This window comes from Mus musculus, chromosome 9 (genome assembly GCF_000001635.26).
Source record: "Mus musculus strain C57BL/6J chromosome 9, GRCm38.p6 C57BL/6J".
Classification (NCBI taxonomy): domain Eukaryota; kingdom Metazoa; phylum Chordata; class Mammalia; order Rodentia; family Muridae; genus Mus; species Mus musculus.
Genome location: NC_000075.6, coordinates 77,273,010 through 77,297,846, shown reverse-complemented (window position 1 = coordinate 77,297,846; position 24,837 = coordinate 77,273,010). Strand labels below are relative to the sequence as shown.

Genomic DNA, 24,837 nt, shown 5'->3' with positions numbered 1-24,837 from the left:
GAATAAATAGCAAAGCAAACACATACACATAATATGTATGTAAAATAAATCAACCCACTCTGAGCACCCAGAATGGTGCCCAATAAATGAATGCATGTTCTGGGTTTGTTATAACCATAAATTATAAAGAAACAATCACATGTAAAAACAGTTGGGAAACCTGATGGATTTCTGTCACCCCTGTGGAAAGTGTGAGCACTGTAACTTCCCAGAGGTATTTATTTATTTGTTTTATTTATTTTTGATTTTATGTTTTACCAAGCACTGATCTCTCTGATGGGAAGGAGGCTGTGATTGATCTGAAGGCCAAAATGAATTTTAAAATTCGTGAGTTGGCATTTGATCTTTGGCATGGCATTAGATTGATCCAGTATATTATATGTATTTGTGGCCAAATTAATCAAATTTATTGAAATTAATAAAAGAAGAAATAGACTTTGACATGCTGTTTGATAGTTTCCATTAATTAGATGCCCTAAAGCTTTAATAAAGTGCACAGTCGATGTCGAAATAAAATTTGGTTTATGTTTTTTTTTTCTGAAAATTGTCTCTAATTACCTTTTAATGGGTTCCCAAAAGTCTTTAAAGTAGAGGATTCTTTAGAGATGAGACAAAATTTTAATCCATTTGGAATCAGGAGCTCATTCCAGTTCATTTTCTGGAATTAGGACTGATCATTTTCTTTGAGTTGAGACTAAATTTTACTTCTCTCTCCCAAACAGTCAATCAGCATGTTGAGGGCTCATTTGAAGTAAATTTTGTATTTTGATATTCAAGGCACAAACCCAGGGAAGTTAAAAGCTTTCCTGTGCATATCTTGTACCTTTTCTCTACAAACAGAAGAAATTCAGGAAGTCACAAAGCTGTGGGTATGTGCACCTTTGTGGTTAAGATAGGGTGTTCAAGCCAATCCTGCAAATGCCAGTCTCAGCAGGACCAGAGATGCATAGGCCCTGACTGTGAAGGACCCAGGTCAGACAGCATGCATGCTTTTTCCTGGACACCCAGCTCTGGTAATTTCTCAGTGAACATGAGATTTGCTATACAGCTGGATCCAGAGTGCTCCTGCAGTATACCATGTACCACTTTGCTGTCCAAGGAGTTTCAACAACCCAGTCCCAATTTAAAACATTAGCACAGATGTTAATAGTGAACCTGATGTCAGGACTATTTAATGGCACACTCTCAGATCCTTAACAGCAAGAATGGACTTTTAGACCCGTTACTTGCCAGAGTCACGCAAGGCAAATGGAAATCTTAATTTGTATCTGACAGATGATATAATTATTCATTTAAAAAGTTAGGTAACTTTCACAGGTTTACCAGTTAGGCATCTCAGAGCTAAGGCATAGATGTAGGATAGGATTCTGTCAGGTGGTCAGATCTGGTCAGGACATGGTCAACCTTTATCCTCTATCCTCCACTGTTCTCTGTCATTAACTTCATTTGTGCAAGGGGAGTGCCTTTTGGTGCATTTCTATGTAGAAAGGTTTGGAAGCACCATGACACATGTCCTGAAGAGAGAATGGCGTAGCAGACATCCACATCATTCACACTACCATCACACACTATCTCCACACCAGCAGCACAGGGATCTTGTGGGTCCTCTTACACAGCCCGTGTGCTAGCTGTCCTGGTACAGAGTCAGATCTCAAAAGTCACTTCATGTTTGGTAGCATGTCGAACGCTCTGAGAAGTCACCTGTGAAGTTTCCAGGCCTGTAAGCCAAGCGTGTAACTTTACTCCTGTTTTGTTTCTTTTATTTTTGAGATTTATAGTATAATAATTTCAACATTTCCTCCTTCCCCCTTTTCCCTCCAAACTCTCCCATATACTCCTTGCTCTCTTTCAAATTCATGGGCTCCTTTTTACACACACACACACACACACACACACACACACACACACACACACACACACTCAAAACTATAATCTGCGCAGTTTGTATAATGTTGCTCATATGTATGTTTTCAGGGCTGAACACTTGGTATTGAATAACCAATTGGTGTGCTCCTTTCTGAGGAGAGCTACTTCTCCCACTTTCAACATTCCTGAAATTCTTTGTGAAGGGTTGAGGCCTTGTGGGTTTTCCTCTCATTTCAATCACATTTTTTTTATTTTATTTTATTTTAGTTTTTCTCTTTAGGACTGAGATGTATTTGTTCCTTTTTGAGATAATTTCGAAAAATTTCAAAGAATGTTATTCCCTCCCCCCCCAATTAATTAGATTTATCCTTCTTGTTTGGGTGCTTGTAGATAACAAACAGTACAAGGATATTCATTTGTACATGTTCAGCTGAAGCACCACACAGCTGCTGGATGATGAAGATAAGCTCATTTCAAAAATCAATTGCTTGAAAATTAGTAGATAGGTCCTTTCAACGGATGTATGGAAGTTGTATTTTTATACCAAGCATGATAAACAGAACCACCAAACAAGCTTAAATTATATATTATTTCCCTTTCGAACTGTAGTGTTTTGTAAACGTAATTCTTTGAAAACAGAAAGGAAAAATGGAGAGTCAGCCCCAGTGTAATCCTTTTGGGTTTCTCAGGGCTGCTTTGCTGTTACAGTAGAGATGGCCCAGCTTTGTCAGAACCATTCCCAGTGACATCTGAAACCCCCTTTTGCCTGGACTAACTGGTCAAAATTCACACTCGCTGTTATACAGATCTGAAAACGGATCTATTTTTGGTAAATACCAGCCTGTAATTCTTGGGCTGCTTAATCTCACTCCCCTGCTGGGGACTGTGGATGGAGTCCTGATGAAAGACATGGCCACACCCTTCCTCTTCTGGAAAGACAGCCTGGTAAAAGAGACAGAGATTGGCTCAGGAGACTCCAATATAACTGTTCTTGTGGGCTCTGGGATGAAAAAGGACCATTATAGTGAGGAGAGAGTTACTGAAAGCAGGTGAGAAAAACCTTCAAAGGCTAGGGTGCCTCCTTGGCATCAGCTAAGATCTTGGTTGTGGAAAACCCAGCCAATACCAAGTGACTGCTAATGAGTGCCATTTTCTCAGGAGACCAGTCCTTGACTGATTATGGTCAACCATGCTCTGGTGAAATAGAAACAGAAGTGGAGGCTGGCTCACAGAACTCCCCATGATTGGGCAGCAGCAAGGCTAAGCTGTCCCCAAACTCAGAACCACCCAGTGCTGTCTGCCGAGAGCGCAACTCTCACCACAGCAGAACACAGAGGGGAACTTTATCCCAGGGTGTTACCTCTGATGGAACCCCAGTGGGATTCATGGCCATCTGCTCCCCATTCGGAAGGTCATCAGGAGTAAGACCTGGAGGTTTGTTGAGAAGTATGTCACTGCAAAGAAACTGGGAGAGGGACTATCCTACCTGTGGATTTCCTCCCTCTAAATGACAAGGTCATTTCTCTAAGAACAAATAACTTAAAGCTGGGCAATTTAAATGTCCTCTTTGACTTTAGTACTAAATACTGTAATTGTTTGCGGGCAGGAACACGTGTTAAAGTTTTTGTGATTCTTGGTACAGATTTGTGAGTGGTACTCTGTTGTCACGCTTGTTAGTTTGCATCCTAAATAAAAATACATTCAGGTGAAAAAAAAATCTGTATTGTGAAGAATTAAGACAAAGCAAACAATGTCTCTTTTACCAGATAATCTTTCAGAAAGAGGAAGGGTGTGGCCATGTCTTTCATCAGGACCCTATCTAGAATCCCCAGCAGGGGAGTGAGATTGAACAGTCCAAGAATTACAGACTAGTATTTACCAGACATGGATATTTTCATGCTGTGTCCACTGCAAACCACCTCCTTATTTTAGTTCCTCTTTTTCTTACTTGTGAGAGTAAACTTACAGTATGACCTCTTTAGTGTAAGTCTTGAAGTGGAGACCATTAATTACGATTGGCTACTTACGCTGTTTACCATATAGATACCAGGAGCCCTTGCATGTCAGTCTCTTCACGTCAAGTCATGCATTTTTTTGTTCTTCTTTGATTTTCTCAATGACTCAGTATCATTTTGGGTCTCTAACAGTTTGACATGGTGTCATATATTCTACTCCTTTCTTTCCCTCCTACTTCAAAATTGGTATCCCGGGTAATAATAGATTGCTAAACTAGGGTGTGTTCTGTAGAAGTTCTCAGCTCATGGCTTAGCCACAGAGATCTACGAGGTGAATCAAGGTAATTATTCCCAAGCTGGTAGTGCTTCTCTGACCACGTTGCTACATTTATATGTGGAAAAGTTAGCATGTGTCAAGCTTATGACATGCAGATTGGACCTTCTAATCTTGTTCCTGTTTTCTTCACAGCTAGAGGGGTACTGTTATTTAAATAGCTTATTTATCTTCAGAAAGAGCCAAATATCATGAGCTAGTTTGTTTGGGATGTAAGAGAAAAACAAGGGCTATTTTAAGACAAGGGCATCTAAAAACATTAATTTTGAGAAAAAATTTAAAATATTTTCAGAAAACAGAGCACCCTCTTCCCGTTGGAAACTCTGACATTGTGGATCAAACTCAGGTCCTGGTGCATGCTCGGCAGTAGCTGTATTATTGAGCCTTTACCCAACTCTCCAAAGCAAGTTCATTGTACATAGGATTCACATCAACATATGTTTTACTTCTGAGGCAAGTAAGATAGATTAGCGCATAAGGGTGTTTGCCACTAAGCCTGACAACCTGATTTTGATTTCCAGGACTCATGGTAGAAATGAGAACTGACTCAAGACATGATCATTGTCTGATCTCCATTTGAGCACTGTGGGGTGTGTGTGTGTGTGTGTGTGTGTGTGCGTGCACATACAGAGAGAGTGAGAATCAGAGAGAGTGACACAGAGAGAGAGGGGGGGCACACACACAGAGTAAATAAAAATGAATAAATGGCATTTAAAAGATTAAAAGATTAAAAAATTTTGCACTTTGGGTAGAGAGGTCATTTTCTTGGCCATTCAATCCTCTGATTTAGACATCTGTATTTTCCTGCTCAGCTTCCTTTAGATTCTGCTGCAGTCTGAATGGACTGAGGCACTGCTTACACTGGTGCCCGCCAGTGTTCGCATCAGTGTCCTGGAGTGCCCTGTGCGCCACTGCTCAGAGCCCACTGTGATTTGCATTGAGATACAGCCTTGATCTGGGTGAAGGACCAGGCAGGGTAGAAGCATGAAGTGTCTTCTGTATCCATCAGAAGAAGTCATTTTGCCCCCCTTTTCCTCCCTGTGACCATTTTCTGTAAATATATTAAGTGATTGGTGATCTGACAATTCTTTACATTGCATTTGTCCTTGATTATGAAGTTGCCAATAGTATTTTTTAGTATGAGATATCTAACTGTAGAAGTCAAATATGATTTGTGGATGTGGCAGAAGTTTTGTATGGCATTTAGAATATCTGTAGGGAAAACTACACACATTGGTAGATTTTAATTTCTGTAAGTTGGGAATCATAGCAGTTCTCTTTTCCTTTGATTATTCATGTTTGCACATGTTATAACCAGTTTTCCTAAACTATGTACATCACATACTTTGTACACCCTAGAACATATTTCCCACCAGGTGCTAGAGTTCCCGATTTTCAAAGTGTGGATCTGAAAGTTTGCATTGTAATGAATCAAAAGTGACTGTTAACTTGTTCAGTTTTAATTTCTTCTGCATTTGAATGAGTTTTATATTTTTGTCTGAATATGACAGGGTCATTGCAGTCATGAATACACAGCTGCTATGTTTCATAACTGCACAAAGTCTGTGTGAGACTGGGCCTTTTAACATCCCATCATGCATTGAAGGAGGTGCCAATAAAGTCCAGATTCCTGCTGAGAGCTATTGGAAGCTGGTGTTTACAGGGTTTGGGGAGTGGTAATTTCTTCAGTGGTGTAGCCCCTACTGAACTGCCCATGTTTCAGCAAGTAGCCCCCATCTGTGCTTTTTGCTTTTGCAAGCAACCTTAAGTGGGTTAAAAAAAAAGTTGTAAGAGTAAGCGAGTGACTGGTTAGGAAGGAAATGGCAGAGAGAGAGAGAGAGAGAGATAGAGATTAGAAGATCAAATATAACCAGAATATATTGTTTATACATGTGTGAAATTATAAAAAAGGAATCTGGGTTTTAAATTATGCAAATGAACACAATACTCAATGGACATGACATATATTTACTTACTTGCTTATTTTCAAGTTTGTAACCAGATATTAAGCCCTCAGTTCATAGCAAGAGTCTTAGTGTCATTCCGTATCTTGTGACTTACTCTATTAGATCAATCCACTTTTACTTACTTGCGATCAATTTTCTTTCTGGTCTTTGGCTTTTGAGCCATGCATTCTTGGGAATTGCCTTTCAACAGTTTTACAAACCAAGTTTGTTATCTTTTTAGTTTGAAATCAGTAGGGTCCTCTCCCCACTAGTGACACCAAATGGCTTGTAGTTTATTCCTCCTACAATAGGTGAAACAATGTAACTGACTTTATTGTGGTGCCAGGGCTCTGCTCTGGGGACTGTCTCCACGTGGCAGATGTGTGAATGGAATCAGAATTGGAGAGTTCTGTTGCTAATCACAGCAAGATGCTGGGCTGGGCTTGGGCAGCAAACAAGCATAAACATGCTTTTCCTTTGGGGTGTGTGTGTGTGAATGAAATCAAAGCTATGACATGTTCATATGGTTGGCTCTCATGTTCTCACTTAAAAAAAACACAGTCCTTTTGATTAAAATACTGATATGTTCATTCAAATGTCACCCTAAAATTTGAACATTTTTTTATACCTTTGATTCAAGAGGTTTATCTATAGGCAAGAAAAGCCAGAATTTGTTATGTTTTATGAGAATTAGTGAGAGGTTTCCTTATTCTCGTGTGGGTACTGAAGCATTCTGTGTACTGGGAGGTATTGATGCCAGCAAGGAAAGCACATATTATTAAAGAATGATACCACAGAGATAACAGCCTTAAGTTCAAACCCCAAATCTGTTACTTTATGTAAAGTGTTCCCTTCACCTTGGAAAAGTAATCAACCTTTTTTGCTTTAAAACTGGGAGACAATTGTAGGGAGTTTACAGGCCTGGGAGGGCGGGGTCACACACAACAGCTGGAGAAGGCTTGGCACTGAGAGGAGCCAAGAAGTGGAGGTTATTGTAGACAGAGAGTCAGCGATTTGCTTATTGATTTAAAGCCTTCAAATTGCTGCCATTCACAAAAGAGCAGCTACCATTTGGGGAGCCCGCAAGGCCCTTGGTGATAGCAGCAGATGCTTGCGTGTTTCTCACTGAGTTTTTATTCAAGGTGACTTCTGATCATTTGTCCTAGCTTTCGTCCACTGTAGGGAGAGATTTGCAATTGGCTCGTTGAATGTTAATAGCTGCATCAGAACTTCTACCTATTTGATCAAATTCTTTAAAGTAACTTTTCAGTGTGCTGTAGCTATAAAGAGAACTTCTATGATCATCTGATAAATTCTAAAAAAATCATGCCCAATATTGCCACTTAAAATATTAGTGGTTCTTTTAGTAATTACATTCTATAGTATGTGATCCAAGTGCTTCCTGTCCTGGCCAGCCCTTACATGGGTCTGTTTCAGATGCAGGTTGAGATAAGAGTTGTTAGCCTTTTCATCCATATAACTGCTTCTGGCCTTTGAGTTCATCATTGTGGTTTTCCCAGCTCTGAAGTTGATTCATCCAAGGGGCTTTTTTTGCTCTGCATTAACATCTCAGAGGACAATCCACGAACACAACTGAAGTCTTGACAACGATGACTCATTTCCCTACACTTAAAAAGAAGAGCTTTGAATATATATTTCATCAATATGGAGTCATTTATTTTCTTCCTGCAGCTGGTAATTGGTTACAAAAGGCAGAAAGAAGTATGATCAAATTCTGATTAGTAATAATATTTGATGTTAAGGTTATTTTACTGGTTTTTAAACGACCAGAGTTGATTGCTTTTGTAAATATAAGAATGAGTCATTTCTTACCTCTTTGGAGAAGGATTCATCTCTGTCTGTTGCTGTCAATACTCTCCTACCCCAGGAGTTCAGGATCGATGAACTTGACAATGGGTGGGTTGGTGTGAGAAAAGCTAAGCTGCTTCACTTTTATCCACTGCAAGTCTATCCAAAGGAAGCAAAACTTTATCTAAAATTCATGTGCTGATTGTTCAAACATTGGCAGCATGTAGAGGATGTGAAGACCATGTGCAGGCCAAGCTGATGTACCTTGGCTTTGGGTAAGCAGAGCAGTCTTTTATGCAGCAGTGAAAGAGTCTGGGCTATCATTTGGAGTGGTTGTTGAACCCTGTTTCTTGAGGATGCACTTCTGGTGCATAACAAACAGCTGTAACCAACAGAGATGGAGTGCATCTGCTTTCTGTTATAAGGCATGGCTGTAGTTAATGCTCATGGGATTTACTGAAGGAAACTCTATGTAGTCCATAAATGACTTTTCCAGACCTCAAAGAATATGTGTTGGACAGTATGATAGTTAGCTTTAAACTGTCAGTGTGACACAACCTAGAATTATCAGGGAAGAATGTCTCAATGAGAGATTGTCTACCTTTGATTGGCCTGCATGTCTGCCTGTGATTATTTTAGTTACTTGATGTGAATAGACACAGCCCACCATGGGCAGCACCATCCCCTAGGGAATAGGCATATGGCCTTAAACTGTGTAAAAGTAGATAAATGGAGCTGAGCACAAGCAAGCAAGTGAACATTTATTTACTCTATCTTTGCTATTGACAGTGGGTATAATGTGACATATTATATTAAACTCCTGCCCCTTGACTTCCTGGCAGTGATGGACCATAACCTGGAATTGTGAGCAAAACAAACCATTTCTCTCCTAAGTTACTTTTTGTTAGAAAATTTTATCATGGTAAAAGAAAGGAAATTAAACACACAGTGTCTAATTGAAGTCTGTATGCAATTATATCTAAATGGCCTGGTATGAAAAAATGTGTTACACTGGACACACTGGGGACAAATGTTACATTGTACTAATGGAAGCATATGAAAGACCATTGCAACATGTTGCTATCATCTCTGGTCTTGATTTAAATTAGTGTTTTCTAAGTGAAGATAGAAGTTGCTTGAAGAAAGAATTTTGAAGGATTTGTAATTTCATTATACAAAAGGTGTGTGTGTGTGTGTGTGTGTGTGTGTGTGTGTGTGTGTGTGTGTGTGTGTGTGTTTTAGGGGACAGAAACAATAAAAATGATTAATTAACTTGAATTTTATAGCAACAGGCAAACTGTACCTTAGCTCTTATTCCTACCAGAGGCAACGTTGGGATGTGAAACATTTTCTGGGAAAGCCTTTACGTTGAGAATAGGATTTGCTGTCGATGGTGCTTGGCCAGATAATTTTACATCAATAGTGTGTCAGATGTCACTTACTTTTACAAAATCTAAATTGTTAAGGCCACAGTTGTTATTGTTTATAAATATATTCAAACCAATTTCAGGGAGTAATCAGTACATGTGGCTGTTGGCAAATGTGTATTTAGAATCACCGGTCGGCAGATAGTTTATGAATATGTCCCAATAGTCAATATTTTAGACGTTGTTGGCTACAACTCATTTTGCTTCTGAGCAGAAGACAAATGGAAGTGAAGGGGTGAAGCTCTGTTCACACTAAGCGTGTTTCAAAACTAGGTCACAGTTCAAAATTACAATATGAACTTTTAGGTGCGGATTCCTAACTCATACCATACTGACAAGTCTCTACATATCTAAAGATAACGATCAGCTCATGCTTGAGAAACACACTGAATATGATTTCCTGTGAGCAACAAATATGTGAACTTAGAACATAGACTGATATTGACATGCCATTTATAGAGCTTATAAGCACAAACCTACTTTGAAAAGCAGATTATGAAGTTCAATTAAGAATATCCGTCCTCAGATATATATGACTCAGAGAACATGTTTTCTTATCAGATGTACTGTTGATTTGTTTAAACCTCTATGAAGAGTTAGGAACATATTTTCCATTGATGACAGGATAGCTTTCTGTGGGTCAAAATTAGCTGTCTCCTCTATTGAGAATCCACTTTTCTGTGGTCTAAGCTATTCTCATTTTCACTCAGCAATTGAACAGAAAAGAAGGAATGGTGCCCTGAATAGCCATATGCCCTCAAGTGCTGTTATTTTGGCAGAGATGTTTAAATGGGCCCTATTTACTGCTCCTGACAGGTAGTGAGTTCTTTGTGATATTAAAGCAGCCATCTTTGGGACAGCCAATGCTTCTTCCTGTCACCAGGTTAATAGTGTTTGGAAATGGGTTTGTAATCAATTCATTTTCTCTTAAAGACTGATGCTCAGAAAACACCACAGAGTCTGTAAATGGCTTAAATAGTGTTTTGGTTCCTTTCTCATCACTGGGGACAAAACACCCAACTGAAGCACCATAGGGGAAGAGGGGCTTACTGTGACTCACTATTGAGGGACTATAGCAACTTGAGCAGATGACATGGTTGGGTTCATGTTGATGAGAGTCTGCTCTATGGCTTGTTGACATCTGACAGGACCAGGAAGGAAAGAGCTGGGACCAGGAGCAAGGCCCATGCCCCCAAAGGAGTGTTCTTAGTGGCCTGGGGCCTATGTCTTCACGTTTGTACAACATCTCAAAAACCGTTACCATCAGCTAGAGCAAAGCATTTAAACACATGAGCCTGAGGGACATTTTAGACTCAAACTGTGACAGCTGAAGATGTCGAAGTGACTTATTAAACTGAATGAATGAAAACCCATGAGTTCCAATCAAATGTGCGATAAATGGCAAATACTGCTTTACTATATGAAAAATATTTGGGACATACTAGTGCTTAAATACTTACTCTAAATATTTTATCTGATATAATTATGACCAAGACTTATTTAGGTATAGTCTGAAATTCAAATTTAATTAGTCATCTTAACACATGAAAGTGTATTTGGTAAGGAAAATTTTTCTAGATGATACTCTACTCAGATTGCCACAGCCATCTAAGTGGGCACGTGCTTTGGGTGGGCAGTTTTCCTCGGCAAATCCCCTCACATGCTCCTGTTCACCTTGTTAGCTAGTAGGACTTGGTCACAAGAGTGGGTGCTGCTTTGATGACATCACAGAATGTGTATTTCCGTTGCATGAATTTCGTTTTCTTTATTCATAATTGGTACCTAAATGAAATTAGGAAAGCAATCTCACTCACGATTCTTGAGAACAACCATACTTCCTAAGCCTCTCAGGAATAAACTCAACCAAAGAAAGAAAATGAAATTATATCTAATCTACTGTGAACATTGTAAAACAACGAAGGAAGACACTGAAGAAGACAATGCAGTGGACCAGTCTCCCATGCAGAAGCGGCATCATTAATAATGTGAAGATGTCCTGAATACACCAAACAGGCTGCAGATTTGGTACAATTTGTCATCAAAATTTCAATGAAATTCTTCAATAAAGAACAAGAAAAGGCCTAAAATTCATCAGGGTATGTAAAGGGCTAAAGAAATCACTGGAAAGAGAGGCTCATTGGACTTGCAAACTTTATATGCCCCAGTACAGGGGAACGCCAGGGCCAAAAAGTGGGAATGGGTGGGTAGGGGAGTGGGTGGGGGAGCGTGTGTGGGACTTTTGGGATAGCACTGGAAATGTAATTGAGGAAAATACATAATAAAAAAACCCATTTAAATGAAAAAAGGAAAGAAATCCCAAGCTACATATGCAACTAAGAGACACAGCTCTGGGGTGGGGGTACTGGTTAGTTGCATATGTAGCAGAGGATGGCCTAGTCAGCCATCAATGGGAGGAGAGGTCCTTGGTATTGCGAAGATCATATGCCCCAGTACAGGGGAACGCCAGGACCAGGAATTGGGAGTGGGTGGGTTGGGGAGCAGGGCGATGGGAGGGTATAGGGGGCTTTGGGGATAGTATTTGAAATTAAATGAAGAAAATATCTAATAAAAAAGAGAAAAAATCCCAAGCTGCAGATATCACAACAACTGATTTCAAAATATACCACCAAATCATAGGAATAGAGAAGTGTACTACTGGGATAAAAACAGGCATATAAACCAATGGAAGAGATTGAAGGACCCATGGATGACCTACAGTACCTGATTTGGACAAATCACCAAAGCAATGTATTGGAGAAAAGATAGTAGATCAACAAATGGCATTGGAAAAACTAAATACTCACACACAGATGACTGAATCTAGACGTACAGCTTATACCAAAAAAAAAAAAAAAATCAATTCAAAATGTGTTGGAGACCTTAATGTAAGAACCCCAAACTTGAATCTACTAGAAAAAACATAAAGAAAAATCTTTAAGATATTAGTACTAGTGAGGATATTCTGAATTGGATCCCGGTACCACGGGGAAACAAAAATCAAGAATTTGTAAATATAATTGCATTAAAGTACAAAATTTCCTCACAGCACACAGTGAATCATACAACAGAGTGCTCAATCAAAATAAGGAATGGAAGAAAATATCTATCCTGGTACTCATGTGTTAGGTTTACTTTGTAGAATATGTGAAGAATATGGGCCAGTGAGAGGAATTATGTAGAGACGAGAGCACAAGGGTCAGTGAGAGCGTTTCCCGGGTGAGGGTGCGCTGTCAAACCTGGCAACCTGAATTAAATCCTGCAACTCACACGGAAGGAAAGAACCAGCTTCCACCAGCTGTCCTCTGACGTGTGCTGTGACATGCACCCACACATATTCAGACAGGCACACACACACACACACACACACACACACACACACACACACACACACGCATACATGCACACACATCCATGTAACAAACTTAAAAATAACCCTATCTTCCAAGAACAAGTAGTCTAATCAAAATGATCTAACACACTTCCTATAAAGACAGATGGCTAATAAATTGATGGAGGAAGTGTTCAGGATCTTTTCCCATCAAGAGTGCAAATCAAGACTAAATTGAGATTTCCTTGGCCAGGAGGGCTACGATAAGCAAAGCAAACAGCCAACAAGAGCTGCTGAGGAAATATCTGCTCCATACATCTTGATAGCAACACATACCACAGTGACTACACACAACAGTATGGAGTTTCCTTCAAAATCTGAAAATAGAATTACCATGATGTAGCTCTATTACTAAGTATTTACCCGAAGGAAATGTAGTCACCGTGCAAAGACAGATAGAAGAACCTGGAGATCACTGTGTTAACTGAAACAAGCTGGGCACAGAATGACAAGCTTCATGGCTCCTCTCCAATGCAGAAAATTAAAAGAAAACCAAACTAGTAGACATAAATGGAATGGCCTCATGATAGAACCACAGATGGAGAGGACACACATTACTTTCCCTTCTTCCTGGATGACTTGCCTGCTTCCCAAGGCCTCCAGCAAGTAGACATGTCCTGGAAGTAGAGCTGCTCCCAGGCCCTGTGTAGTCTAAAGCGCCACACTCTGATGGAACATCTTTATCTTTAGTTTCCAGACAATTGGTTTGATTTCTTTCTCCATCTGGTGAGAAGCCCCTAGGGCTTCAGTTGAATATTTCAAAATATTCCTGGAGAGAATCGGACTGTGGACAGCTGCTCTCTGTTCTCCATTTCCACTGTTCCTCAACCAGTTCCCTCTCACAGGGCTGAGCCTGTCACTTTGCTTCTCATTATTCCTCTAGACTCACGGTCCTGTGCATCTGACTGTCCCAAAGATTAGAAAGTTACAGGGGGTGGGCGTGGGGGACTCAGTAACACACTGGCAAGGTAACTGAGTCCAGAGTAGTCACTCATTCTGCTTCTGGAAGCTTCCCAGACAGGCTCTGCATCTGCTTTGTAATTTCAAGTCCAAGAGACTCCTTCAAGCTCTCATCTTATTCAAGAGCCTGGCTTTCCCAGCCCTGACAGTCTTTGCTTTCTTCTCCTGTCTCTCAGCCTGAACACTGGCATTTCTTATTCAGAGGTGTAATTTGTTAAACCTCTCCTGCCACTTTTTCACTCACCTTAATTGAGCCCTTCTGACCCTTTCCCCAGCAAAGATGATGAAGATACAAATGGACAGATTCTATAATTTTAGTTCTCTCAGTTTTACTCTTTTAGGTGATGTTTGGTAAGTGAGACATCTCTACACTTTCACAGGGATCCTGGCAGTCGGCACATTATTTTAGACGAGGCACTTTTCGTTGTGTAAATTCCTATTTTTCTCATCATTTCACTTAATGAAAATGAAAACCCATTAAATTTTGTAAGTGGTTGTATTCATACTTACAAAGATGCCATTTTATACTCACATGTAAATACAGATAGACAATAAAACACAGATTTTGTTCTCTCTTAGAAATGTGTTGACATAAGGACCGGGAGAATCTTGGAGACCAATTCTTTCTAAAGTTGCTCCTGTGGGTGAAAGGTCAGGTATTTTTCTACCTTTCTGCCTCTTTCCCATCAACCTTCCTCACCTTGACCTCTTAGATATTTTTTTTTCTCAAGACTGTCCCAGCTCTGCTTCAGCATTGCTTGACTCTGTTCAAAGTGCCCTAAGGGTTTTGCCAATCCAATGGACTTTTTCCATTTTGCCACTAGGTTCTCCTGTCAAATAACTGCCTCCTCTCTCTCCCATGCCCTCTGGAGTCCATGGATCCTCTGCATATCTTGTTGGTTTGTTCCTCTCTCTTGGAGCTCCCTGCAAGTGCAGGCCATGTCAAATTCTTGTTCTGTGTAATTCATTATCCACTCACTGGCTATAGAGCATTAAAGTTGTTTGCATTTCCTAGCTTCTCCGAATAGAGCAACAAGGAATGTGGCTAAGGAATTATCTCTGGAGTAGGATGTTGGGTCTTTGAGGAATATATCAGAGAGTGATACAGCTGGGTCACATGTACATCTTGTTTTAGCTTTCTGAGACTTCACCACACTGATTTCCATAGTGGCTGCTCCGATTTGCAAACTCACCAACAGTGAATGAGGGGTTCTCCTTCCCCATGATCCTTGCTCCCATTTGTTAACAGTGGTTTTTTAGATCTTAGTCTTCTGGCTGGGGTAAGATTAAAATCAGAATTTGCATTTGCACTTCTCTGATTGCTACGGGTGTTCAGCAGTTTCTGACATGTTTTGTAGCCATTTAAAATTCTTTTTATTTTGAGAAACCTGTCTTCAAACTCATTGCCCATTTTTTTAAAAAAAGTGGAACTTTGGTTTTCTTGATTCTTGTGTTTCGAAAGGTTCTTTGCTCATTTTGGATGTTCTTGTATCACACATCCAGTTGTCAAAGATTCCCTCCCATTCTGCTGGCTTCTTCTCCACTTGATTGGTGGTGGTCTGTCTCTTTAGATGTACAGAACCTTTAAATTTTTGTGACCCACCTGTCAATTGTTAATCTTTCTTTCCCTAGTTATGATAGTCTTGTTCAGAAAGCCCTTCCCCTTTCCTCTCTAGACAACCCAGGAGCATTTCAGTTTCACACTGGAATCTTTGATGTGTCTGGAGGCGAGTTCTGTGCTCCCAGTCCAGCCTCCTCTGTGTGGACATGCAGTTTTCCGAGCACCATTTGTGGAAGATGCCGTCCAACCTTCAGTTTGTATTTTTGGCATCTTGATAAATATCAGCTGTCTATAATTATGCGCACTCATGTTTGGGTCTTGTATTTTGTTCCATTGATCTACATGTCTACTTTTCTGTGAGTACCCTGATACTTTAATTTTTATTATTAACTTATTACTTTACTTATTGTTATAGCTCTGTAACATAGTGTTAAATATGGTGGTGTTTTTTCCAGCATTGCTCTTTTTGTTCATGATCTTGCTGATTATCTGGGGTCATTTGTGATTCTACATGAATCATGAGATTTTTTCCCTATTTCTGTGAATAACTAAGTGGAATTGCATTAACTCTGTAAAATGTTTTTGATAGAATGGTCATTACACTATTAATTCTACCAATCCATGAGAATGGGAGAACTTTTCATCTTCCAGTGTCTTCCTCGGGTTTCTTCAGAGATTAAAGATTTTCATTTCATTTTTTTTTTACATCTCTGGTTTGTTTTTCTCATTGATATTTTTGAGGTTAATTTGAATAAGGGTGGTTCTATGAGCTCATTCTTAGCATTCCTGTTATTGGTATGTGAACAGGCTATTGCTCTTTGTAAGGTGATTTTTGTATCCTGCCACTTTGTTAAAAGAGTTCACCATTTCTAGAAGTTTTCTGGTGCAATTTTGGGATCTCCTATGTATAATATCATATACTTTGCAAATAGTGATAACTTGACTTTTCCTATTTGTATCCCTTAATTTTGTACTCTTATGTTATTGTTGTTCCTAGGTCTTCAAACACTATGGAAAGCGGTGGGTATAGTGGATAGCCATGTCTCATTTCTGCTTTAATGTGGTTGCCTCTAGTTTTTCTCAATGAAGGATGATGTTAGCTGTGGGTTTGTCATATGTAGCCTGTGTTGAGATACATTCCCTCTAATCCTACTCACTTCAGAACCTTTATAATGAATCATGCCGGATTTTCCCAAGGCTCCTTTTTTTCGTATATGTTGATATGTTGATTCTTGTTTTAAGTCCATTTATATGATTTATTATTACATTGATTCACTTCATGTTATGAGCCATCCTCCTTGTATCTCTAGAATAAAGCTAACTTGATTGTGTTGGAGAATATGTGTATATATACATATATATATGTGTGTGTGTGTGTGTGTGTGTGTTTTGTATTTGTATGGCTATGTCTTAATCTGAAGATATTTCCTTTCATGGTTCTATTCTATGAATATTTGGTCTATGGTACCATCTTGATATATTTTCCAAATGTAAGCCAGTCATAGATTAAAGCTTTCCTAGTGTCCCAAACTTTCCACATATCACTTTCATGAGTTTGAAAAAGAATTCTTACCCTTTGCTTGAGCGATCCAATTCCTCTACTGTAAGTCCTGATACTCTATTTCAACATGATCTGTTCTATTCATAAGCCTGAGTTTTCTAACTGTATCATTGAGGTTTTCAATTCCATCTGAGCTTAGTTTGTACTTTCTTCAGCATTTCTATCTCATTACTTAAATCAGTTTTCACATTTTTTGTTTCCATCTGTAACTCATGTCTTCTGAGACCTACTTACAACTTTTTCTTATCCTCTTTAAGTTCATTGAGGTGTTTGTTCATGTCTTCTTTAAACTCTAAATTCTTCGATCATGTTTTTGATTGCTGGTTTAAATTCTGCATTCTAGATTTCAATCAATGTACTTCTCATTGGAGACACCATTTATATAATGTACTTTTGTCATTCATATTTCTTTTTATGTGAATTTTCTTCCTGATATAAATTTCAAATTATTTTATTATTCTTAAGAAAGACAAATTACAGAGGACTTAAGTATATTTAATTGATTTTTATTACATTTATGTATTTATGTGTGTATGTATCCTGTGCATCTGGCTCAACAACAGGCCCCTTTATCCACTGAGCCACCTTTTTACCCACTTGGCCTGAGATTTAAGTTATTGGGTAAGCATGCAAAGTAGTGACATCCCTATACATATGTGCTGCCATGCTTGGCTCCCAGTGGGACCCATGGGAGAAGTCCTGTTGTCCTCTCCCATGCTCTCTGTTCTCCTCTGACTGGTTCCCTTCAATCACCCATGCCACACCCTCTTCTGCTTCTTATCACACACTTCACAGGAAACACACTCTCTGTCCAGCAAAGGAAACCAGAATGAAGAGACAGCACACAGAAGAGGAAAATCTTTGCTAACTTAAACATGTCTTTGACTCTTACATACTTTTTTGATTTTTATGTATGGCAAGGATATTTTTCCCATCCATTATTTAATTGCAGTAGTTTTACTATAACTCTAGGAAAACCATTAATGTAATTTACTATAGGAGATCATATACATTTAAACTTTTTCTTGCTTCATGATAAAGACTTTTCTATCATCATTTTCATGGGACATATATACCCATTTATAGGATATATGCATATAACAATTTTTGTGCACATGAACAAATACTTGTACACATATGAAGAGTGGTATTGTTGTTCCATGTCAGAATAGGCTTTTTTATTCACTTTCAACTGAAAATATTTTCATTTATTATTATTGTCAGTGTGTGAGTTTGGAGTATAGGTGTACCAAGACTCTCACACAGTAATTAGAACAACTTTTACAAAACTGTTCTCCCCTTTCAGATTTCTGAAGAGGGGTCTCTCCTGCGTTTCTTGCCTCCTCTATGCTCTGGGTCAGATAGCCACTGAGATTCTTAGCAGCTTCATCTCTACTTCCCATCATGCCATGGGAGTGCAGGATTACATGTGTGCTACCGCATCCAGTTTCTTGTGGGCTGAATGGGCTGTCCTCAAGTCACCAGTGTGGCATGGCAAACGTTTCTGCCCACTGAGCAATCTTGCCAGGCCTTTACTAACTTTCAGAGTGGAACTCTGTAGTCCTAGGCAGAATTCTTCTCAAAACGAGGCTAAGGCTGAGGCTGAGCAGGTTAATAGATTCGGGTGGGGTTGAAATAGCAGATTCATTGTTCAGAGTTGTGGCTGAGGAAGATGTGAGGAGGGTATAATTTGTAGATTGCTTTGTCATCTCTGCAGCTCATCAGTGTCAGCAGCTGACACAGGCAGGTATCTGTCAGGGGGAACTATTGGCTGACACTGACCTTGTCATTGCAACCGCTGCTTTCTTGATGTCTGCTGGTTTGACACGTGCCAGACTCCGTATAGGTGGTAAGTTGGACTGTGAGTTCCTTGATATAGGTGCAATTCCTTTAAACTGTCACTCAGTGAAAGTTGTGTATTTCTGTGTCTTGTTGCATGTCATATCAGTTACATTTTAGGTAACAGTTGCTCTTTATAATAAACAGCAGCAGAGAACAGATGCTGGAGTAGCTGTGGACCAGCATGCCTTTATTGGCAATTGCTCCCCTTTACTGTAACTTAATATATCTACATCTAATGGGAAATGCCAAAGAATTTATGTAAGTAAGTTGTGGGTAGGTATGAGCATAACGAATTAGAAAAGTTATTTTGCATTAAACTATAATATTTTTTTAGATTTCAAATTTGTATTATTTTATATTTATATAATTTTCGTAACTGCAAAGACTTAAGTACATAAGATTAAATTAAAAGATTGTACATCTAAATTTTTCTTTTCTATATTTTAAGTAGGAGTAGCTTGCGTCTTTAAATGTAGCATGATTATAATCAGAAAGTCTTGAAATAAGTTTCAAAATGTAAACCTAACTTCTTCATATAGTTGTGAATTTAGATTATAAAATAGAGAGATAAGTTTCTGCTTTTCTCCCTTGTCCTTCCTTAAACCAAGTTCTTTCCCTCCCTCCACTCCTCCTCTCCCTTCTCCTTTTCCTTTTCTTTCCTTTCCTTTCCTTCTACTTCTCCTTTTCTTGGTAGAAGGTACCTGGTATTCCAGATAATCTTCTATTCTTCAGGTGAAGCTTAGGATTTGACTTAGGAGTCTCATCATCGGTTTTGCTCTGGCTGCTTCCCTTTAAGACTAAGAATTCTGCACAGTACCGAGAAGAGCATCGGCTGTGTTGATTGTGGGACAGAGCAGCATTGGCTGTTGGAATAATAAATGGTACTGAATGTTCCTGCAGCTTTTATGGGAGGCATTGCTCTGCCATCAGGGTCACATTACCTAGCTGGAAGCAAAATGAGATGGGCAGAGGAAGATTTCTCTAATCCCCTGTGAATGCATCCCAGAGTGATTTGATTGTTCTCAGTGTCTTTGAGTAGGGTGGCTGGGTAGGACATGAGCATGTATGAATAGCTGGGAATCTCTTTATATTTGTGTAAGTAAGGAGAGAAAAGAATTCTTTGCTTTGCAAATTTAGGCTTTTTTTTTTCCTCCTTGAGTTCTTCAGAGAATAAGAGAGATCAGTATATTTTTAGAGATTCTTAGCTTGTTCCCCAATCGTGACTGCTTTAACTGTGTGCAGTGTAACCTGCTTATTGTAAAAGCTGTTTTAATCTTAGCATCAAGGGGACATTTGAATAGTGAACAAAAGCTCCAAATATTCAACCACTGTGAATTTCTGTAAATTTTTCTATACTTCATTTATTTTCTGTCTAGAAGTTATGTATGTCAAGACTTAAAGGCTCCTTGAGAGAAAACTTCAAAGACTTCTTTTTAATGACTTCACATTTGTCACAAATACAAGCTTCTTAAAAGGTCCAATAACTTAGATGTGATTTCAAATGCACAGTATCTGGGCTTCAGACAGCTTCTCATTAGAAACTAGACTCATGGCACACTGTTTGTTTCCAGTGAATCATAGCTCCAAATGAGGGCCCCTTAAACAACTGAGGCTCAGAGCCAGATGAGTGACAGTCATATCCCAGCCTTCCTCACGACAGCAGCACAGTGTCACCTGTGAGAGGAGTATTCCTGAGAAACACTGCACCGTCGTGGTTAATATCACAGCAATACGAAGTCCAAAAGACCTGGACTGTGCCAAGTCTATAATCTGCAACCTTGTAAAGTGTACAACCTTGGTGAAGGTGAATTTGTTATTGCTCAGCATTAGAATTCTCCCCTTTAAACTGTGGATAATGCTAGTGTTTAGTTTATGGTTTCTATAAAGCGGAATGAGAAGGTACTTGGAAACATTTTGCATACAGTAAGCAAGCAGTAGGTGCACATTAGCTTGAATTTCATGTTCATTATTTTACTGTGATCATCATTGCTATTTCTGGTGAAATCAGAATTCGGTGGTGGTGGGGGATATTTGGAAATGACAGGTTTCTCATTTATAGCTAGGATACAGGTAAACAAAAGCAATCCATGAGATTAAGTAGGGAGAGCCAGCAGGGCGAGTCTGAACACTTTTGAAAGCACAGCTGCAGGATTCTGTGAGAAGCCTTCAACGTGCCAAGTGTTGATCCTTTTCCCTTGAAAAGGTCATTGTGTAAGGAACTGCCTACCAGCACTTCCCCTTACACAAGCTTCTATTCATGTCCATTTTTGTAGTCTTGCTTCCAGTGTGCTGGCCTCTGCTCAAAGCCTTCAGTCTTCCCCTCCCCCTTGAAGAGGCACTGTTTAAGTGCATCGAGCTTCACCTTGCCTTATGTAGATGTCTGGAAGTCCATGCTCTGGAATTCTAAAGAAGATATTTTTAGGCTGCACTCCAGGCCCTGTGTTCTCTCTGAGATGCCTTGCCACAGCCTGAAGTTCCAGAGCTCGACTTCCCATTCTGCATCCAACAAGCTGAGCTACTGAAGGTGTCCAGGAGGCACACTGTGGTTTTCAACCTTTGTCCTCCCATATGATTGATTTCTAACTACTTTTATTACTTGGTTATACAATATAACTCAATCTCAAGGCTATAAACACTCCTTGTATTTTGTCTGCACTATTTATGTCTTCACACCTTGTAATTGAAAACTAGACTTACGTTCAACTCCTTATTCAGCCCCTTCTCTTAGACATCTTCTCTCTAACCCAAACTATCCAAAGTTTAATTCTAATGTACTCTTCCCTTCATTCACTTACTATGAGCGTGTACAGAAAATTTTAGTTCACTTTCGTCTTAGTAACTTTTTTTTTAAGGACAACATTTCATTGGGGCTGCTTACAGGTTCAGAGACTTGGTCCACTATCATCAAGGTGGGAGCATGGCAACGTCCAGGCAGGCATGATGCAGGTGGAGTTGAGAGCTCTACATCTTCATCTGAAGGCCACTAAGAGAAGACTGGCTCCCACGTGGTTAGGAGGAGGGTCTCATTGCCCACTCCAACAATGAAATGCTTTCACCACACCTCCTAATAGTGCCACTCCCTAGGCCAAGCATATTCAAACCAGCACAATATCTTTTGTCATCTTTTTTTTTTAATTGTATAATCATCCCTGTCTTTTTTGTTACTTAGGTTTTATTACTGTGAAGAGATACCATGACCACAGAAACTCTTATAAAGAAGAACATTTCACTGGGGCTGGTGTACATTTCTCAGGTTTAGTCTATTGTCATGGCAGGACGCATGTCAGAACACAGGCAAACATGGTACTGGAGAAGGAGCCAGGAGTTTTACATCCCAGTCCATAGTGCAGTGAGAATAACACATTCACCCTGCTCACACATCAGAAACCTCAAAGTCTAAGCCAATGACACAATTTCTCCACCAAAACACTATCTTTTCCACCATGGCCACACTTCCTAATAATGCCACTCCCTATGAACCTATGGGGGCGCCATTTTCATTCAAAATATCACAATCCCCAAATAAGAGATTTAATAGAATATGTTTTGTATACAAGCCATTAGAATGTTTTTATGTATGTGCATCATGGACTTAGACCATATTCACCCCATCAGACTCTTTTCCATTCAGTCTTTTATGATCTTTTTGCTACCTGCTACCACATTGGTTGAGATTTTTTTCTACTTCCTGTGTTGACTCACAAAACTATTGCCCACATTACTTCTTTCCACATTAATTAGTATCCATCCAACAAAAAGTCAAATTAATCTCTGCAAAGCATTGCCAAGTTCTTCTATGCCTGCAGTAATTCCCAGACCCAACTTGTAGTCCATTGTCTTAGTAACTTTTTGCATTGGTGAGGCAAAGTGTTTGACAAAAGAACTAATGGAAGGCAGGGTCTCTTTTAGCTCATTGTGTGAGGCTACAGTCTGTCATGGCGGGGAAGGCATGGTGGCAGGAGCTTGAGGCAGGTGATCACACCGCGTCTGTGGTCAGGAAGCAGGGAGAGACGGATGCTGATATTCAGTTCCCCTTTCATTTTTGTTCAGTCCAGGACCCCAACCCATAGGTTGGTAGCACTGCCCACATTTTGGGTGTGCTATTCCATATCAATTAATTTCATATAAAAAGTCCCCACTAGTACCCATTACTGTTTCCCCAGATGTAGCACAATGTCTGTAATTGGGCTAGTGCTCAGTCAATGTTTAACAAACTGCAAGTAATGAATTCAACTGAGAAGAGGGAGGCCCTTGAACGTTAGTGCTTCTGAGTTTGTGAGGGAAGCACATGAAGTTAAAGAACTACCCCAAGTGTTTAAACTGCAGAGGAGGTAAACATTTTGAATTTACTGCAGCTAGATATGGATTTAGAATATCTATTGATGAGTTCATGCTGATGACTCAGTGACTCAGAGGACGTGGATGTTTAACAATAGAAAAGCCATTTGAGAAAAAGGGAAAGTGTGGGGAAAAGATGAAGACAAAGAGGAAAATAATGTATCCAGATCACTGATGACCACTTTTAAAAGCTGTTGAGTTCTCCCAGTTCTTCTTCACTGGAGGGCAGCTGTTTATGAAGGCAGAGAGGAGGAAGAAAATTCAAGTTCAGGGTTCCCATGATTATGTCTGTTGTGGGGATACTGAAACTACTTAGTCTAAATAAAAGTATGTTCTGAAGTCTGCCTGGGGAATGTGTGCAAAGCAGAACACTTGGATGGCCCAAGCTTGTTAGTCACCTCTGTCCAGGAGCTGCATTGGCACTGGGAACCTCCAGCAAAGGCCATACTCTCATGTTTACGTTGCTTTAATTTCAAGAGAAAATGCAACATTTAAAAGGATAATGTGTTTTATGCATTTTACATATTTAGCTTAAGCAAGATGGTTTGAGAATTTAGCTGCAATGATTTGTTTCCTCTGAAGAAAATACAAAGCTTGTACAACCACTCTGGAAGTCAGTCTGGAGGTTCCTCAGAAAACTGGACATAGTACTACCAGAAGATCCAGCAATACCTCTCCTGGGCATATACCCAGAAGAAGTTCCAACTGGTAATAAGAGCACATGCTCCACTATGTTCATAGCAGACTTATTTATAATACCCAGAAGCTGGAAAGAACCCAGATGCCCCTCAACAGAATAATGGATACAGAAAACATGGTACATTTACACAATAGAGTACTACTCAGCTATTAAAAACAATGAATTTATGAAATTCTTGGGCAAATGGATGTATCTGGAGGATATCATCCTTAGTGAGGTAACCCAATCACAAAAGAAGACATTAGATATGCACTCACTGATAAGTGGATATTAGCCCAGAAACATAGAACACCTAAGACACAATTTGCAAAACACGAGAAAGTCAAGAAGAGGGAAGACCAATGGGTGGGTACATCATTCCTCCTTAGATTAGGGAACAAAATACCCATGAAAGGAGTTACAGAGACAAAGTTTGGAGCTAAGACAAAAGGATGGACTATCCAGATACTACCCCACCCGGGGATCCATCCCATAATTAGCCACCAAACCCAGACACTATTGCATATGCCAGCAAGATTTTGCTGAAGGAACCCTGGTATAGCTGTCTCATATGAGGCTATGCCAGTTCTTGGCAAATACAGAAGTGGATGCTCACAGTCATCTATAAGATGGAGCACAGGGCCCTAAATGGATAAGCTAGAGAAAGCACCCAAGGAGCTGAAGGGATCTGCAACCCTATAAGTGGAACAACAATATGAACTAACCAGTACCCCCAGAGCTCGTGTCTCTAGCTGCATATGTAGCAGAAGATGGCCTAGTTGGCCATCATTGGGAAGAGAGTCCCCTTGGTCTTGTAAACTTTATATGCCTCAGTACAGGGGAACGCCAGGGCCAAAAAGTGGGAGTGAGTGGGTAGGGGAGCAGGGCGGGGGGAGGGTATAGGGAACTTTCAGGATAGCATTTGAAATGTATATAAAGAAAATATCTAATAAATAAATAAATAAGAACATACAAGAGAGGGAACGGGGGTGTGTGTGTATACATATGTGTATATTTTCTCTAGATGTTATGATTTGAATGTTTCACAAGTACCATTAAAATTTAATTGATTTCTTAACAGTGTTGACGAGGTAGAATCTTTAGAGGTATTTGAGTTGTAAGGACTATAGCGTCCATTTACTCTTAGTGGAAGTGCGACTGGGTAGACTTG

The 24,837-nt window shown here is 39.6% G+C and overlaps 1 protein-coding gene across 26 annotated transcripts in view; it reads left to right on the top strand.

Annotated features, from left to right (window-relative positions):
- Positions 1-24,837, top strand: part of Mlip (muscular LMNA-interacting protein) — a 250,699-nt gene that overhangs the window by 54,936 nt on the left and 170,926 nt on the right. The window contains exon 1 of one of the 26 annotated variants that reach the window (XM_017313580.2): positions 18,466-18,656. The exons of the other annotated variants lie outside the window; for them this stretch is intronic. The gene's annotated coding sequence lies outside the window, so the exon portion shown is untranslated. Of the gene's footprint in view, positions 1-18,465; positions 18,657-24,837 lie in introns of those variants that run through there. 26 annotated transcript variants of the gene reach the window in all.